Genomic DNA, 18,873 nt, shown 5'->3' on the forward strand with positions numbered 1-18,873 from the left:
GTAGGAGATTCAGAATCATAAGGCAAATGCTTAAATAAACAGGGTCTTCTCAAAGCAGTCATACTGCAGGGTGGAGAGAAATATATCCTTTGGAAGTGGAAGGAAATAGTATTAAGACTGTTCCATCATTCAACTGTCAGTATTTGTTCTCATTTTAATAGGGATGTGGTGTTGTGGCTGTATTGACACTGTTGTTACGTAGATCGTAATCTGCATTGTATATAAAGCTTCTTGTCCAAGAAGATAAATCAGAGAGCAAAGTTAACTCTTAGTTTGAGTAAGTCTGTCATCCAGTAGGTTCTCACTTAATATACTCTCCTAGGACAGTAGTCATTCCAAGTTAAGGGACAGCAGCTAAGGAGATCCTGTTTTACAATATTGCTTACAGTGCATGGAAGCCTGCAGAGTCTGTGGAAGCTGAGATCATCTTTGCAATTTATGGCATAGAAACTTTCTTGCAAGTTTATTTACATGACATAAAAGGCAGCAGTCGTGTTCCTCAAACACATGTTGACCCTGCTATGCAATATCTTTTCAAATGGGCTTTAAAAATGTCATGTACTTCAAGGAGCTAACTAATCTTGAACAAATTGCGTAGGCTAGAACAAGACATCTTGGTATCTACTGTAAGTCCTTAGCAGGAAGAATGGACACTTCCAGATCCATTTGCTGTACTGGTACACTTTCTTGCTTCATGTCCTTTCAAGACATCTTGTTCAACGCACTTAAATTTTAAATTGTAAATTAATAGGTAAGTATAATTATTCAGTTGTTAGTCTAGCTTTTTCTTTGCCTGTATCTTTCAAATCCATCTTACCTTTTCAATTTCACACAGGCCCTCCCAATTTTCATCAGAGAGATGCTTTTTGTTGCATAAAGCACACAGCACATACTTTCAGAGTTTTGTGCATAGTAACTAGGAAAAGGATTCAAGTCTAATATTGGCCAGAACAGCACAATCCTTCCTGAATCTGATGAGCCTTCACAGAGTAAACTGTGAATCAACAACATATGCTATTCTGACTGTTAATGGGATGTTTTTCCAAAACTGCAAGTAAAAGACCTCTCTTCTAATGCTGTGTTGAAGGACTCATAAATCATTTCCCACTACATTGTTTGTTTGTTTGTCAGAGCACTTGTCTGTAATCAACTATTTAACAGTATATAGCTTAGGACTCACAATCATCACTTGTCTCTATATCATACTGTACGAAACAACAAGCCCGTAGGTTGCTTCTGTGTTGGATTTTTACTCTCCCATTTCCGAGGGGGTGCTTTTTTTTGTCTTTCTTTGGTTCCTTCCCCCACTCAAGTTCTACCATTGGTTCCTATGCTCTTGCCACCCACTCAGTTGACTGACCCTAGCCATAGTGCTAGGGCTATTGAGATTAAAAATTTTATGCTTTTGATTGTAAACACTTCATTAATTCCAGGCACTGAACACATTGGGAAATTGGCCAGTTTGTTTCTTTAAGAAAGAATATTAAATTCTGACTCTTGGAAACAAACAAAAGACTTCTAGTTACTCTGTGATAACAAATATCAGTCTAAATTATACACTTGTATGGTCACAGAGCAGATCCCTCTACTTTTCAATCCATGTGTGTGGTTTTAAGCTACAACTAATCTTTCCTTATCAGTGACACCTGTGTTTTTCCTCTGTTAAATATTTGATTTGGAAAGAAAAACATGCAATGTAACTTCCACTCTTTGACTCCAATTTAAAACCAAGCCTATTCATTTTTAATAGGAATGTGCTGCTCTTAGGCTAGTAAGTCAGTTTCTGGATGAATTAGTTACTTCAGTGCTGTTTTGTGTGCCATGTAGTTTCTGCATTTCAGAACCAATAGGTGCTTAGCATCTATATATACACATTCAAAGAGTATGAAATAACGTGAAATTAGAATAGTAGGCTGCTGAAAATATTTTATAGTCTTTCCAACGGTATTCCATGAAGGCTTTCTTTATAAAAACCTTGGTTAGAGAGGCAAAGAACACTTCACTTTTACAAATGTTAAGTGATACCACTTTTAGATCAGTCTCCGCTATTAGAATGGAGAGAGAGTTAAACCACTAGTAGGAAATACTAACTAGCTATGTCTAAAAACTATTTTTAGCTCATTAACCCAACTTCATAGAAGAGAAATACTGGAAAAATTCAGAGCTGCAAAACAATGTGTAAGCAGTTGGTGCTTTTCTCTTTAAACATGGTGCCAATACCTATCAAATAACCTATCAACTTTCTTTTCAACTAGAACTTTACTGTTACTTTGTTAGTTTTTTTTCCTTACAAACCCAACACCAGAAAGTAAGTATTGGAGGGTGGGGTAGAAATCAGTCCTTGACACTTTTTTTACACTTTTCTTCTAGAAGAAAAAACAATCTTCTCATTTTAATCATTCTGTTTGTAGACTCAGATTTTGTGCTTCTTGTTTTTCTTTTCTGGAAATATCAGAAGTTATTACCCTGTGCGCCAGCAGTGATCACTTTAGCTGGCATATTAAGCTGAATGGGGAATCTGAAACAGATGCTCCCTTCACTCATGGTAGCTTCACAGGTGCTTGGCATCCAGATTTAGTAATTAACCTTTTTATGTCTTACATCTCTTAGAGTAAACTGGATATGAAGCTGGATATGCAATGTCATGGTAAGATAGCTTGCCTGAAAAGGCCATCTCTTTCAGTCACCTGTGGTGGGGAGAGCAGAAAAAAAAACCACACTAGAATAGCCATGCAAAGTGGAAAGCCAGTGTCACTGCACTGTCACTAATTAATACTTAATACACCTTTCTAACTCCTGAGGTGGTGTTACCACCCCTGTGAATGTTTTTGCATTTGAATGTTTTGCTCAAGACCTGTTAAAACATAAGTGAGGATGATGACTTGCATCTTGATTATAATATTTAAAGCATGAAATCTCTTTCAGGGCATCTCTCTTAATTCTTCTTCCCACCAATGAAAGCATTGGATAGCTCCTGTGTTATGGACAGATTGCCTTGAAAAAAAAAAGCCCAGGTGGGAGAGTTTAGAACAGTACTTAGCATCTGTTTTTGTAAAAAGACACAGGCATTGCACATAATTAACTGCCTGGGGCTCTGTTATGGAACAAGAAGCCCACCTGAGCCTCCAGTCCTGGTGAAAGAATGGGCTGCCACTGCTTTCAACTGAAAGTATCTGTTTAGTCTTTCTGCACAATTTGCTTCCCATTCCTTTAATTCCGTGATTTTCAAGGTTGTTTGCTGCTGCATCTTCTCAATCACTTTTAGAAGCTTTTGCTTACTGTCTTCATCAGCAGTTCCATAAGGTTCCATAGGAAGCTTGATCTGGAGATGGACACAGGCTTTCAGGTAAGGCAGAAGCACAAATGAGTGTTGGTTCTGTACAAGGAGAGAACAGAAAAAGGCTGAGATGTTCTTCTGTATAACAGCTTGGTTGAACTGACCCACGGTGAACTCCTCGCTGATCTGCCTCTTTATCTTTTCCAATAATGGACATGCCCCTCCATGCTGGCTTGTAAACAGTTGCTTCCAGAATGACTGTTTGCTTCCTCCACTTCACTGCGTTTAATTAAAGCATTTGTCCTCAAATGCAGGCCTTTTGGCAAGCATAGCTCTTTTGATTTGACAGCAATTTTTTTTTCTGTTGAATTTATATTGTGTTAGCTGGCATTCAAATTTTTTTAATGGATTTTGGGTTTTGTAGAGCTTCTCAACTGTCCTAATAAATAGACTGCAAATGACTTCCTTTATAGTCCTTTATCAGTTCAGTGCTTCAACGTCCTTAGTTTGGACTGCAGAGATGTAGTTCACCAGAAAAATACTGATGTTAGAATATCCCAAGTTGGAAGGGACCCATAAGGTCATCAAGTCCAACTCCTGGCACTGCACAGGTCTACCCAAAAGTTTAGACCATGTGACTAAGTGCACAGTCCAATCTCTTCTTAAATTAGTGACTACTTCACTGGGGAGCCTGTTCAGTGTGCAACCACCCTCTCGGTGAAGAACCTCTTCCTGATGTCCAGCCTAAACTTCCCCTGCCGTCAGCTTCACACCGTTCCCACGGGTCCTGTCACTGGTGATAGAGTGAAAGAAATTCACAAAATGTGAAATGGGTGCATGTCTCATCTCAATATTCATGCATGTGCATATAAAGAACAACATATATATGGCCAGTTTCTTCTCTGCTCTGTTTTTATTCAGGGCTTCTGTTTTGCTATTCTATCAGGGACTATTTTTGGAAATAAGGGAGGAAACAAACATTGTTTTCAAAACCTAGCTGCTTTACTAGAAGGCTAATTATACAGTGTCTATGGTAACTTGTGTGAACTATTGGATACCTGGCTTGTATCAAAACTGCACTAGTCTGGTGTCCTTTCTCTGTGTTGTATGAAGGAGCACCCTCTGGTCTGAGGAGAAAACACGAAGTTGGCCTGGGCACGGCATTACTTGAAACTTCTGGGCTACTGACTTGATGTTGTGATGTAGAATTAAATACTCTTAAGCATGTGCCCTGCCAGTAATCTTCTAAAGAAGGCCTTTGAAGCATACACAATTAATAGATGTTAAAATGTTAATAGGTTTGTTTAACTGTTAGTTTACTGGGGGCATCAGAACTGAAGTGTGAGGGAAGCACAGATTGTCACCTGGTATCTCCAGTATGTTGATGTAAAGCGAAGGAAGGGAAAGAAGCCTTTTACCTTTACTGCAGAAATTACTTCCCAAGACTCCTGTAAAGCCTTCTGCCCTGCCACCTTTTGAAAGTAAGAAGCGCGGGAGCTTAAAAGAAAAAATTGGGAAGTGGTTAGAAAAAGTGTTATTTTATACAACTGGATTAATACAACTTGTATAGCTCATGGTAATATCTTCACTTGTCCAAAGGAGAAGTGGAAAATGCGAGTTAAAATGGAAGCTGGATGATGAATCAGCTCTTAAAATATTTCTACTGTTGTTCTTTTAGGGTGGACAATATGAGATTTGTTTTGAAAGTAAATACTTACTAAGTTATTTCAAACACTGATTTTGCTCAATCGTAGTTCATTACTAAAATTGCTGTTGGATGATTTTTCTTGGGCTTTTTAGTTCTGTTCTGCCAAAATAAGGTATTTGTTGGAAGATAAAACTTTAAAAGGCTGTAATTGAAATTTGGATTGTACGGTCGGTTTTGATCAACAGACTTCTGGGCACAGGCTGGGATTGCTTGGAGCTAAAGTAACTCGCATACGTGTGGTGTTAATTGGTACACTCTGCTTAGATTTAACTGCTGTATCAGTTTGAACTGCGTGCATTAATAAGCATACCAGAAGAGCAATGTTCAGTGTTCTAAGGAGGCAACACACAATAATTGTCTTCATGAACTCGGACTGTAAGATTATCACAGTAGATTTTCTGACATCCCTGTTCTTTCACCTTTTTTCCGTTAGAATAAAAGAATGACTGTGAAGATTAGTTGTTGGAAACTGTAAGAAACAGATCCCAGATCTCTCTTACCTGGCAGTTAACCTCTTTAGGAAAGACTCTTGCTTCAGAAGACTGTAAGGGCAGACATGCATCACTTACAGGTTTTTAAAAGTACTGCAATAAGTCACCTATACAGTCAGTATTTTTTCAAATAAATTGAAGTTTAGCACTGTATGGACAATACCTGCTGTACTGTGGTTTTGGCAGAAAGCTCTAACTTTAATTCAATTAAACAATTTCCACGTCATTAGTGACTAAAATAGTAGCCCAAACTTAAGTATTTCCAAATAAAAATCATCCTCTAAAATACATGACTTCCTTATTTTTGTCTGAACTCTAAGCATGTGTATACAAATAGGAACGGCTTTTCAGTGTTGATCTCTAGCAAAGTCTTAAATGTTTGCAGTGCAAGGTGTATGAGAGGATTTTCACTGCTTTACAGAACTAAGAGGTTTATCATTATAGGTATATTAAATGTAGTATGCAGTTTAGACCATATCGTTGTATTTTTATGATATATTATTAGCTATTGCATATAGAGACAGTGATGCATATAATGTTGGTAAGTTCTGCTCCAAAACAATTGAATTTTGAATAACAAAGTATCAATAGAGCCTGGAAATATTAAAAGCTGCAAGTGATAAGAACTACTTTTTTTTTTGGACTGCAGTAAGATATGTAGGCCCTAGTTTATTTACCATTGGGTTTGAATGTTTGATGACTAGTAAGTAAACCTGCATGGAGGCTATCAGAATTTTAAAAACATTTGCTACGTGCTTAAGCAGGTAGCAACAAATGGAAAGGTGAGAGAAGAGTAGCAAGTTCAGCTGCAATCCATGAAAGGCACTTTTCCTGCTGCCAGTTAATGAAAACAACCTGGGAGCTTGTAACTAACTGCACATGCACACCTTGTCTGTGTGTATCATTTTAGTTTTACTTTTTCCTACAGCTCTGTAGAAGCTGTATTCTATGATTAATTTTTAGAGCAATTTAAGTACATCTAAGCAGAAGCTGAGTGAAAGTGCTGATACACCAATAATGATATTGCAGATGCTGTTGCTTCAGTGAGTTTGTGGACTGGCAATTCATTCGAATTGAGACAGCATGCCAGAGGAGGAGGAGGTTTTAAAACAGGGATCATACAGTGGACTGTTGTTGCACTGCAAACTGTTAGGTAAGCAGTGATAAATAGACTGAGTGCATGTCAACGGCAATTACTGCGTGCTGTTTTGAAAATGTGTGTTAAAATCAGCCCGGTTCAGTCAGCCACTGCAGTAGGAACGCTGTATTAAGACTGTTGTCTGACTTCCCTGGTGTAACAGAATTCCCTGGTGTTGGATACCTTGAGACAGGTATTTAATTTTTTTGCTTCATACCTGTTCATCTCTTGTTACATGGTAATACTTACACTGTTAACAGCTGGCATGACTGTGAATGTCCTGCTCCGCAGAGATGAGAAATTCGGATGTCTGGCTTCAAGTTGCTTATGTTTTTGCGACGTCGCTCCAAGCCCCCTGTTGTTACAAAACTGTTTCTATAGTAAACTCCAGGTCTGCTGCCTGCCTTCAGGGTGGAACTTGGGCAGGCCTGATTTTGCTGCCACTGATATCAACTGCAGGATCATGAACCAAAAGAGGGAGTAGGGTCTTCTGAGAGGTTTGACACAGATTCTGCATCACGGATACTTTATATGGCAAAGCCAGCCCTTTCCAAGATTTTGTGTGCATGCACATGCGCACACTAAACATCTTTTTGGGGAAGAGGATTGTTCTGATTAAAGGTAACTTTCCCAATAGAGGGGGGAGGAAAAATGACCAAGCAGGCAAACAGCGCAACTCAAATGCTGTTTGAGGCTGATGGCTGAATAAAGCCACAGTGCAGCAGATGACTTTGCCTAGCAAACAGTGAGTCTGCAAGTATCTTCCGTGACTCGAGGAATCATAAGCTACTATAGAGAACTTCATGTTAGTGAAGACTGCAGTGCTTGCTGGGAGTTTGTGTACACAAAGTATTCCAGCTGTGACAAAATGGAGCTTTCTGTGGGCTTGATTGTTCTGATAAGAAGTCAAGATAATTAGCCTCTGAGCTTGGAGAGTTTGGGATATTGACACTTCTGGGTGATCAAATGGTCAATGTGTGTAAAATGACGTGCAACATAAGAGTGATGTTACAGTGTTTCTGAATTGATGGGTTTTTCTTCTCTCTGATTCTAAGTTAATTTAGCCATTTGTGCTATTCTAACCTTTGCAGTGGCCACTCACGCAAAGTTAATTCTGAGAGATGAAATTCTGGCTGTGTTTAATTGTATCCTTTAATAATCGGGTTTTGTACAGGAAACCTTGGATATTTCAACATGAGTATGTGAGGAATGAAGGAGGGTAACTTAACTTAAAAAAAAAATAAAAATCTCAATTTTAAGAAGTCTTTAAGCTGAAGTGTTTCTAGATCCTGTTCTCAATGTTTTTGCACATTTGTGAAGTTTAAACAGTTGCTTTGTGCATTTCAAGCTTATTTTTTTTTTCTAGGAAGTAGAAGAATCTAGGCTAAACACAGCTCACAAGTGAAGGTCTGTGAAAGCACAGAAAACTGGAATGTAACTGGAAGCTTCTTGTTCTCAGCGTTGCATCCAGTGCATAGGATAGGCTCTGTGGCCCAGCAGTGTCAAACACACTGATTTATCTTGGGTTTAGAAATGACTCACAGTGAACACATCTGTTAAGTAACCAGTAGTTTCTTGCATGATTCTTTACTGCCTGTAACAATGAAAATGCTGGACACTAGTTGAATTATTAACTCTTCATGGTCTTAAACCTGGAATCCTTCTGGCAAGGTGAGATGAGGGGCTGAAACTACAGAAACCTTTTGGTTTGCTTTCTTGCACGTGGCAACAGTTCAGGACTCCAAAGAATGTATTAGGTGCGTGGAAGAACTCTCAAATAGTCAAAACAGTGTGGGAAGAAAATGGCTCTGTTTGTTTTGGTGGAGAAAAGCATGCAAAATCTGCTAACCTGATGGGGTTGTCTGTTTGTAATATCTACTTGAATGTCAATGGCAGTGCTTCCATTGGCTGTCTTCTGATGTTTATCCCACAGCCCTGGTACATCTCCAGCTGTTTTCAACTCCATATGATTTCAGTGTCAGGAAACTTTTTCGGTTTTGCTTACTCTGGAGCTTAAGATGTGCCTTAACTGAAATTTGCTTTACTCAGGTTACAGGTTTATCTAGCCTATCCCATTTCCGTTCATCCATTCCCACATGTACACACGCAGTTTGAGTGATATATATACATATATATATATATATATATATATATATGTATATACACACTCTTTGTTGAATGAGAAAATAAAAGCTATAGCTTACCTCTGTTCTGAACAAGGCAGAAAGTTCATGACTCATGAATTAGTGATCTAATCCTATGCATATTGCATTAGGGCAAGGAACAGTGCAGCAAGTGATGTACTGTAATTCAATGTAACCTAGCATGTAGTGGCACAAAACTACAGTATTCCACAGTTTTGTGAGCTGCAGTGTTCTAGGGCCTTGACATGGCACTTTCTTACGTGAGAAGGGTTGCATTGTGCACAAAGTTGTAAAAGAAACACTGCCACTCAGTGTTTTTCAGCTGTTTATCTGTAAGGAGTTAGTATTTGCTGTCTAGTTTTTTTTTTTTTTGTAGAATTGGCCAGAGATCTTGCATGATCAGCATGGTGCTGCTCACAAATGTGTGGCAGACCCCTGTGGCAATGAAGTGTAAGTCAAGCATGTACAGAATTTGTGGGTGTTTTTGTTCTATCTCCTCTTCTAGTTTTTATTTCCTTAAGATCAACTTAAGAATAAAAGTTGCTTATTCTAATTGAAAACTGCTTCTGTATTGGTTGAATTCACATCGTTTTGGGCTCGTAATAAATGTACAAACTGGTCTCCTACTGCCACATAGCATTATTCCAGAAATATTGTAAGTTGAAGACAGGGTTGACATTAAACCTTAGGTGGCTATATTTCGGTTGTTCTGTGTAGAAAGAATTTTGCGCGCGTAAACTATTGCTGATTGTGTGGAATATCACACATCTGCTGATTAAAGGCAAATGCCACTTTGAACATAATGTGGTTTTTGTAGCGTTGTGATGTTCATTAAAGGCCTTCAGTTTCTGACTCTAGTGCTTTAACAGAATTGACCGGTGATGTGGTTCAATTTTTATCATACTGAGGTCTCATATCAGCACTGGAACTCCTTTAAAGTTGATTTTCTTAAGCTATTAAGAATCTCCTATGATCATTTTGTTGCCATGTGCTGCTTGGAGCTTGTTCTGGCCTGTCATTGCAGTTATGACGGCAGTAATTTACACCCTCAAACTCTGTCATCTGCCAAATCTTGCTGAGACAGCTGAAATTCACCCCCTTCAAAGCAGGGTTGAGATGGAATGGCTGTACATCCATGTCATCTCTTCACAGCATGCACGATCACACTTGTGGTGTACAAAACATTTTAGTAGCTGCAGTATTTAGCTCTTTCATATTGCACCCAGAGTATTTGATGGAAGCTCTCTGTATTTACTGTCTGTTCAGCAGCCTCGGCGTACTCAAATGCTTTTTCTAGTGTTCCCTAAGCTCCTCTTTCCAAAGAAAGACCACTGTTTGTCTTGAATTCATTAAGATATTCATTAAGACATTCATTAAGACACTTACCCAGTGTGTAACAGACCCGAAGTCTCAGCTCTGCGTGTTTTAAAAGCAGGGACCTGGACTTCATCCCAGATACCAGTTCTTGCTGCTGGTTGTTCTTGCCTCGTCTCTCCACAATTCTTTTTGCAAAGACCTCAGTTGTTGTGTTTACATATCCAAAAGACTTAAAACGCTTGATACCTTGTAAGACAGACTTCTAATTTCCTTCTTTGTACTCATAGCTACATCTACTACTGCAGAGACAGGGAATCTGTCTCCTTGGCTTCGTTAGAAGGGTTTTGTACTTCCCCTCTTTAATCCTCCTGTGTGGTATGTACCGCAGCAGAGCATGCGCAGCACATTTCACTAAAAGGGAGAACTAGTAGTTCCACTGCTGGTTGATAATACCTAAGCAGTGAGTGCCCTGTGGCAGAAAATACTGCAGGTGGTTGTAGTGGTAGAAGCAGCTTGCCACGTCTTTGCTTCTTGGAGGCAGAGGGCTAGTTACGGAAGTGGGAAAGTAAGCATGTTAATCCAGTTAGGAAATTTTAAGCTAGCTAAAATTTAAACAATTCCAGAAAACTTGGACAATGCTGTTTCAGTGCATATCCACATGCCAGGATTATCCACGTGCTAGGATGAATCCTGCTAAGATTTGTCAAGGGGAGAAACGATTCAGGAATGACTGTCACTTGCAGTCAGCATGGGTAAGATACAAAACTGGCAAAGCCATGCAAAAATCATGGAGGAAGAGCTGTGTTGATTGTGTCACTGTTATTTGTAGTAATTTTCCTTTTGATTAGATAGCATTTTAGGCTTCTTGGTTTTCTTCAAGCTCTCTCTGCTGTCATGGAAACAGTTTAGAACTGACTCTTTGAAAGTCTGTTAAGAGGATTATGAACGAGACTTCTGATCAGTCTGACATGACTTTAGATATTTCACTGGATTTAAATGAGGTTGGTCTTGCACAACCAATAGCAGTACAGGAGGGAGACAACTTTTTTCTACAGATGCTTTCATAGCTGCGTGTTTGCAGCAACTGTCAGACTGTCAGATGTAGCTCAACTACACCTATGACAGAAATGGTGTTGCTCTGCCACCTTATGGCAGAGCTGAAGCCAGAACGCACCACTTCCCACTTCAGTTTCAATGGAGATTACTGTGTGTGTATTAATGTGTGGAAACTAGAGCAATAAATATGAATGCAGATGCTTCTGAAAGGGGCTGTGTTTTAATTATAAATAAACAATTTTATATTTTGTCTTATCAGTGTTCTTACTAACTTTTCCATCTCTACTAAATGGCCTGCTCTGTGGGCTTGGGCTGACCTTCCTTGTACTTCCTGTATTCCTGTGTTACTACGATAGTGTGAGATAAAAACAGAACTGTCTGCTGGCTCCATTACAGATTTCTTCTCTGGCTTTTCTGTCTCCGTTTCCCTGTTTAAATGTAGAGACTGTAATTTCTGTCATCTTTCACCAAACAAACAAACAAACAAAATCTACTGCCCCCCCCCCAAAAAAAAAAAAAAAAAAAACACCAATAACAACAAAAAAACAACCATCCTCCTCTGATTTCAGTCTGAGAATTACCCCTAAAATTTTAAAATCTGCCTTTCTACAGTTCTGGCACAAAAAGTTTTCTGGGCATGCTTCTTTCGCCTTTCTCTTCTTTTCTTGCTGGACCTCTTGGTCTAAACCAGTAGCTGCAGGCTGTTACCCTGCTTCCTGCTTCTTCCTGGGCTGACTGCATTGCATACTGGGTCCTGAAAATAAGCTATTAAGCCACAGAGACCAAGTGTGGTCAAGAGCACGTAGACCATGGTTATGTGCCACTTTTCTGTGATAGTGGAAGCTGTCTCATCAACTGCTCAAGAGCAAATACATGGATTACCTTAGGATTTCTTGCTCCTGGAATTTTAATCTACTTTGACAAATCTTTCATCTCTAATACCATATCATTTGGACTTGGTTTCGCCTCTGCACTGGTAAAGCAGTGATACCCTCACTGAAATCAGCTGCACAGTGATACTGAGTTTTAGACTTAGTATGTTGGACTTAACGGGAACATGGAGTGTGGTCCTTTTGTGTCCTCATGTTGACGTGATGTGAAGTACAGACATCACACTGGCAGCATGTCCACGCTAATGTGCTACACAGTTATCTTTAGTATGTTTCTGAAAAAATATGCAAGAATTTATCTAATTGCTGTTTGACTGAGATGGAACAGTCATGTATTTTGAGCATATTTCTTAGCACTGTAATGCTGTAACTGCTTTTCCCAAGTGTTAAAATCAGACATTAGAATGTGTGTTCACTATGGTCTCTGAAAATCAAGTTATTTGTTGGCTTTATTTTGGATGATGTGTGTCTGTCATGCATCAATTTAATCAGAGGTGTGCAATTTAATGAGAGGTGTTCTCCTTTTAGGCCTCGCTCTGTTGTATGTGTGCAAAACCGCAGACTGAGACAGCTGGTGGGAACGGAGGGCCTGTTTCTTCAGTGTCAACCATTTATCTTTCGTAGTTGAGATGCCTGCTGAGTGGGGAGATGCCCCGTGCCCTTTGTGCTCATAATAACTGTGGTACAAGGCCTCGTGAGCTCAGGTTCATTGCGTTTCAGGCTTTGTTCTTCTGGATGTGAGAGGGTGCTAAGTATAAGTTCTAGATGCCTGCAGAGGAGGAAGAAACCAACCAACCAACCAACCAAAAAAAACAGTAAAAACTACTATGTTAGCTCAGCATACGGTAGTACAGTTGCATGAAAGTAATGCTTTACTGTTCCTACGCTTGTTCTTGGACTACGTATTTCATTAGTAACAATGCATTCCTGAGGAGATACTATATGTCTGGGAGCTAAGCAACTAGGGTACTTCTGACCAGCACTGATTTCCTTAGTAGATATGGCAGTCTTTCCTCAGCTAAAAAAGGGCAGCATTCATCTTCTCTTATGAAACGTTTTGAGATACTCTGGCCAAATACTTAAGCTAAGCCCAATTTTGTTCCCTTTCTCTTTCTTCATTTGTCCTTTACCAATTAATCAGTTATGCTCAGGTCTAAGGCTGGACTTTATCCAAGGAAAGCTTTGGCCTCTTTCTTAACATGTCATGCTTTTTATAGTCTGCAGTGTGTTTTTGCATTTGTTGACGTCGTTCATCTTGATTGGTTTTGATCTTGTTTACTCTGAAGGGTAAAATCATCATCAGTTAGAAGGCTTAGCTACAGAGGGAAAATGTATTTCACGGCATTATCCATTACAGATACAAGTAACTGAGCGTGCATCTAGGATGCTCATATACTGCTGAGTTCTGAGAGCAGGAATAACAGAGCTACTGTGAAAAGTGGGAAAATGCTAGCAGGTGTTGTTTCTTTTGGTTTCCAGTCACTTTTGGCTAGTATAGCAACTATTCTGCTTTGCTTTGCATAATGAAAAAGAGCTTAATGCGTTTTCTTTTGAAGTTGCACTTTTCCTTTGCACAGGAAACTCAAATAGATTTTGATGCATATCCAGAAGTTTGAAATAAAGACTAAAGTGTTCCGAGGAAAGAAAGTTTTGGGGCACTTCTGTGGGTTTTTATTCCACCAAGCACTCATTTGAACATTCTTGCTATTGTGTGCTTTGTTTTGTGCCTTGACAGGTCAACTTAAGAATTTAGAAGGATGTAGCAAGTTAAAGTAAAAACACTATCAAAAGCCAGCCTTTCTTGTTTTACTGCTCCCTCCGAGTCCTTGCCTTAGTTAATTAGAAGCAATAAAACATAAGTAAATGTCTCTGTGAGGCAAGAACGCTGGCCCTTTCAGTTGTGCTTAAGGCTGTAATGGGAGCACAGTGGTAGTGGGGGAGGAAATGATGAAAGCACAAAGTCTTAGAAAGTCGTCTGTACCTAAGGGAATTTGATATACTGGGCTGACTAATACTTGGGAGGATGAGGAGTGAGTGTAAGCTGTGCAGGGGTGGTAGCAACTATCCTGTTGGAGCTATGGAGATACGGGGTGACCGTGCCCTTTAACTTTTGTTACGCTGCTAAAAATTTATTAGGATGCTTTGTCCTTTCAGGAATCTTCACGCTCTAAGAAAAAGAACTTTTTAGTTAAAGAACTTTTTAGTTCCCAGAGCGTGGTAGTTGAGTTAAATATCGCCGAATGTTCAGCTCAGATGTGTTTGCTAACCAGAACCAGATGGGAGGTCGTGGCAAAGCTTAGAACAGAACTGAAAACTCTAAGTCTGGTTTTAGGACAATATCATGTCTAAAGTCCAGTCTGGCTTCAGTTTCATGGTTGGTTTAGGTATTCTTAATTATGGAGGTTGCAATCAAAAAGAATGAACTGATCTGTTTAATGCATGCATTCATTCCTCCTCCTTTGAATGCTTGTGCCAACGCCAACGCAATTCTTGAGTAACAGCTTTAATCAAGAAGCCAATCCAGCTACATTAAAAAAGAAGAGTATTCAGCTCTCCACCCCAGCCTGACCAGAACCGGGGCTAGCGCAAGGGGAATGGTAGCAACAGAGGCTTTTTTTGGAGATTGGCACAGCTGTCTTTTTTGGTAGCAGCCTGAACTTGGGTTGGTTTAAAGCAGCTGTGAACCTACAAGCGCAATGGGAACATACTTACCACTTGTGAAGAATTTACCTTGTGTGTTTTTAACAGTTTGTCCTTGGTAGAGTAGCAATCCACCACCAGCACTGTTTTTGTTAATAGATTCAGAATGGTCCTTGCTGAACACTTTTATCTCTGGCCATTTTTTATAAATATTTCTTTGATAAGTTTTCAGTCAAAATCTGGCTTCCTAAAAATGTTCTAACTGAAAAAACATGGGTATGAATCTCTCTGGAAAATGAGTTGATAGCATTATGAGCATTATTTGGCAAAATTTTAGTTTGTAGATCTTTTCAGCAATGTTTGCCAAGCTTAGCTGTAATCATAAACCATGAAATAGCTGAACTAGGAGCTGCAGGATTGATGTGGGAATGTTGAGGTGAAACTCTGTGGTTTGCAGTATGCAGGAGGTCAAACGAATTTATTGAATGATCTCTGCTGGTCTAAAAGTACACGAATCCCAGCCATGTAAATCCCAGCTGAAGTATAATAACATGGCAGAGTAGCATGGTTCTGCTCTGAGATGAGACATAATTTGCGGAGGCAGAGGAGAAAAGGTGTTTGTGAGTAGATGAATTACTGAACGTTTTGACTCTAGGAATGGGTGATTTCAAGGAGGGAGCTCCTTCAGCTTTTCAATACATTGCTCTCTGAAGTAAGATGAAGGTTTTGTCTGAAAAAAAGTGAACAAAAAGTTAACCATTCATGTGTGGGGGTTTGTGTGTGTGGTTTGTTTGTTTTTATGCACATTAAAAATGAAGTGACTGTTTTTGTGCTGGTTACATGCGGTGTCTTTTATATGCATCTAAATTACTTTAACTTTGGGAAAATGTTAGGCAATAATGGAATAATGAGAGTTAAACTTGATTTTGTTGTTACATCAGAGTGAAGCATGATTTGAATCAAGTAATTGGAATTACAGTAGGCTAAAATTGCTGAAAAAGAGTATGGAAAGTTGAAATACATTTATTTCCTATTAAACATTAATTAAAACATTTGGTTCTGTTTTCATTTAAGAACTACTGGATTCATAAATGTAATACACGAATGATAACGTTTATGAAGTTTAATATTTAAACCATATCATTTTCAAAATACAGAATTGTTAATTTTATCGAACAAGTTTTCCAGTTTTCAAGCAGTGACCTTGCAAACAGTTCAGATGATCGGTGACCCTTAAAAGCACAAGCCAGTGTTTCCAAAACAAAACAAAACAAATCCCCTATTTAAATATCTCTTTCCTAGTGATCTTCTAAGAGGTTAATTACTAACCAGCATTTGCTGCTTATGTTACCATCCTCATCCTCCATCCTTCACTCCTTCTCTCTCTCTTCTTCTCTTAAACTTCACATTGTCACTGTTATTTTCCACCTTTCTTCTTGGATGGATGGAACAACATGAAACAACTTTTCTAGCCAGAATAGAAAATTTCTGAATTTTATTTATGTATTTGCATTTTTCAGTCTGGTCGTGTCAGTGGTCCACTGACCTTAACTGAACAGCAGCCTGCATTCCCTGCCACCAGCCCCAACCGCCCCCCCCAGACCAGAAGAACTGAGCAACCATTCTGGAAGGTTCTGGTGATGAATGTTGTCTATATTCTTTGCCTTCTTCCAGTCTTAAACTTATTTGTACTTTTTTTTTTTTTTTAATAACCTAATAGGAAGAAGTAGCTATATACATTTCTACAGCATTAAGCTGTATCCTATGGAGCATAAAATATTTGTAAATCAAATGTACAGCAAAAGAAGAGCATCCCAGACGAAGGGCAGGTTGTACAGAACATGCCATTCTGTGCTTTTTCTTTCTGACCTTTTTGGCTGCTGCATAGTAAGTGTTGCCTCACTGTCATAAATTTGAAATGAGCTGATTGTTTTTCTCTGTTTGCCAGTGGCTGGATGTTTCTATTTCTCATCGGTAATGTGACAGGTAATGTTTGCACAGTGTCACTTAAAAATGCTGAGATTTTCTTCTTTTTTTTTATATCATCCTGTTGGATGGCATCATTCCAAGAGATGTCATTGTGGTGGATAACCAGAGAGCTCAACAGTACACAGAACTGATTTTGGGGATTGGGACTTTTGTTTTGTCACAAAGGAATTAATGATAGAAAGCAGCCTTGAAAGTTTTTGATTACAGCTCGTCCTGTCTGTTTGGAACGATGTTGGTGATGCAGGTTTCAGAAGTTGCAGAATTAGGGATTGCTGCGTAACCAGTAGAAAAACAGCAATCTTAAGAAGTTCTGTATATTGATAACAGAAGAAGCAACAGTTTCCACGACAGGGTTTGTATTCAATTGCTTGTTATGAAATTGCATAGTTAGGGTAAAAGCTTGTTTCTGTTTCCTCTGACTGGCAGAGGAGAAGAACAACAAAACCCTAGAACTGAATAAATACATAAATGATTGTTGGGATGTTTACTGGTACAGGATTTGGGGGTAGGAGGCATTGTGAAATCCTTGGTCAAATAATAGAATACATTCAGTAGACTGGGGCTGAAGGGTTGGGTATAAGATAGTTTTCTTTGGGAGACAGAGCAGAGTCAAAAAAACATAAGTCTTCTCCATTGGGATGATAACCACAAAAAGAGAAGCTGTTTCATTACTGTTGCAAGTTATTTTAAAAGCAGATATATTTGCTTTTTCCTGTTGGCATCTTGAAAAAATAGATTTTTTTAATAGGTTATGTCTATGAAACTGTTCAAAATTGAAACTCATATTAGCATGCATGTATTGTTCACCTCCTATCTCTCTGTCTTCAAAGTTTAATGCATCTCCCATGTAAAAATTATGTTTCTTGTGGGATAGTTTAAGGTGGAAATATTGAATTATTTTTTACAAAGACAGGGAAAGCTGAGGATCTCAACCAGTTAAAACAAGGGAAAAAAAAAAAAACTATCCTTTTCCCTGTCTTGTATAAGTATTTCATTTGTTCCAAGGTATAAATATCCTTTTCCCTTTCTGGTACAAATGAAACTTATTGCTTCTGTCATCTAGAGTTAGTTCTACTGATTCTCTCGATGTCTTTAATGTCTTTCTTGGTGCTTATATATTTCATATGGATTTAGATTGTTTGGATAATATTTTGATGGTAATTACCACTTCATTCAGTCATTTCTGAGGCAGTACCTGCTAAAACTGATGAGACAAAAGTTTTAAGTGATGAATTCACAGGGTAATTTAACTTACGGTTTCTGTTTTGTGAAATCTCTTAATTTAGCTGCTAATGTGTTCTTTATTTAGGATTCAAATATCCTTCTAAGAGACTCACACTTAAATTGCTTTTTAAAATGGAGCTTAGCCACCAAAGTGACTGGTGCTGCTGACTGTGGTAAAGCTGAAATATTTTTAAAAAGCTGAGCCCTGTCCTCCTTAATTGCTTTTAAAAATGGGATGTAAACACACCAGTCCTTTGGAAAAATGATGCTTTGACACAGGGAGCTATCTTTGTCTCATACAACACAGCATACTGTCGACAAAGTGAAATCTCTTGGTATGTTTCTGAGGTCTTTGAAACTGGCTAAATATAAAATATAAAGGAAATACAAAGTATTGCCTGTTCAAGAGCTGTAGAAATTGTCAGTGCAAATAGCAACTGATATTTTATTCAGGTGTGTTCTGTGTGCAAATTAGCCTGGGTAAGTGTTGATAGAAGAGCGTGCAATGGTAACTTCTGGTTCTGTCATTTTGCTTGAAAAAAACAAGTGCTGGGGGGATTTCAGCTACTATTTCACAGCAAATACCCAGTATTGAATTATAAAAGAATCATGCTCCGGTAAATTTGGAAAAGTTATTTGTACAGTTAAGTGCTCTATGTCTAGATTAATGAGTAACTTCTACTTCAATTAGTTGTTGTTCTCCTGCGGTGTAGTAGTTGGGCTTCTTTTTCTCTATAAAAACTCTTCTTGTTTTCACTTCATCACTTAGCACCTCAAGATGCACATTGCCCCTGGTAAGCTGCGTTACTCCTGATGGGGATAGTTTGTGTTACAGAGTTTCATGCTGTACCATTCCTTCTTCAGAAAGGTAGGATCAAAATTTCACATCTAACTAAAGAGTTTTCTAAGTACTAAAACTTTTTGTTAATACACAGTGAAAAGCAAGGATTATAATGCTGAAATAAAGAAGCTGTGGTTAGTTTTTCATCCAGTGGGTTT

General features: G+C 38.6%; 1 pseudogene; it reads left to right on the forward strand.

The window, feature by feature from the left end:
* Positions 1 to 6,569: 6,569 nt before the first annotated feature.
* The window catches only part of LOC126913117 (ovochymase-2-like), a 29,623-nt pseudogene continuing 17,319 nt past the window's right edge, over positions 6,570 to 18,873 (forward strand).

Source organism: Cygnus atratus, chromosome 3 (genome assembly GCF_013377495.2).
Source record: "Cygnus atratus isolate AKBS03 ecotype Queensland, Australia chromosome 3, CAtr_DNAZoo_HiC_assembly, whole genome shotgun sequence".
NCBI classification, from domain to species: Eukaryota; Metazoa; Chordata; class Aves; order Anseriformes; family Anatidae; genus Cygnus; species Cygnus atratus.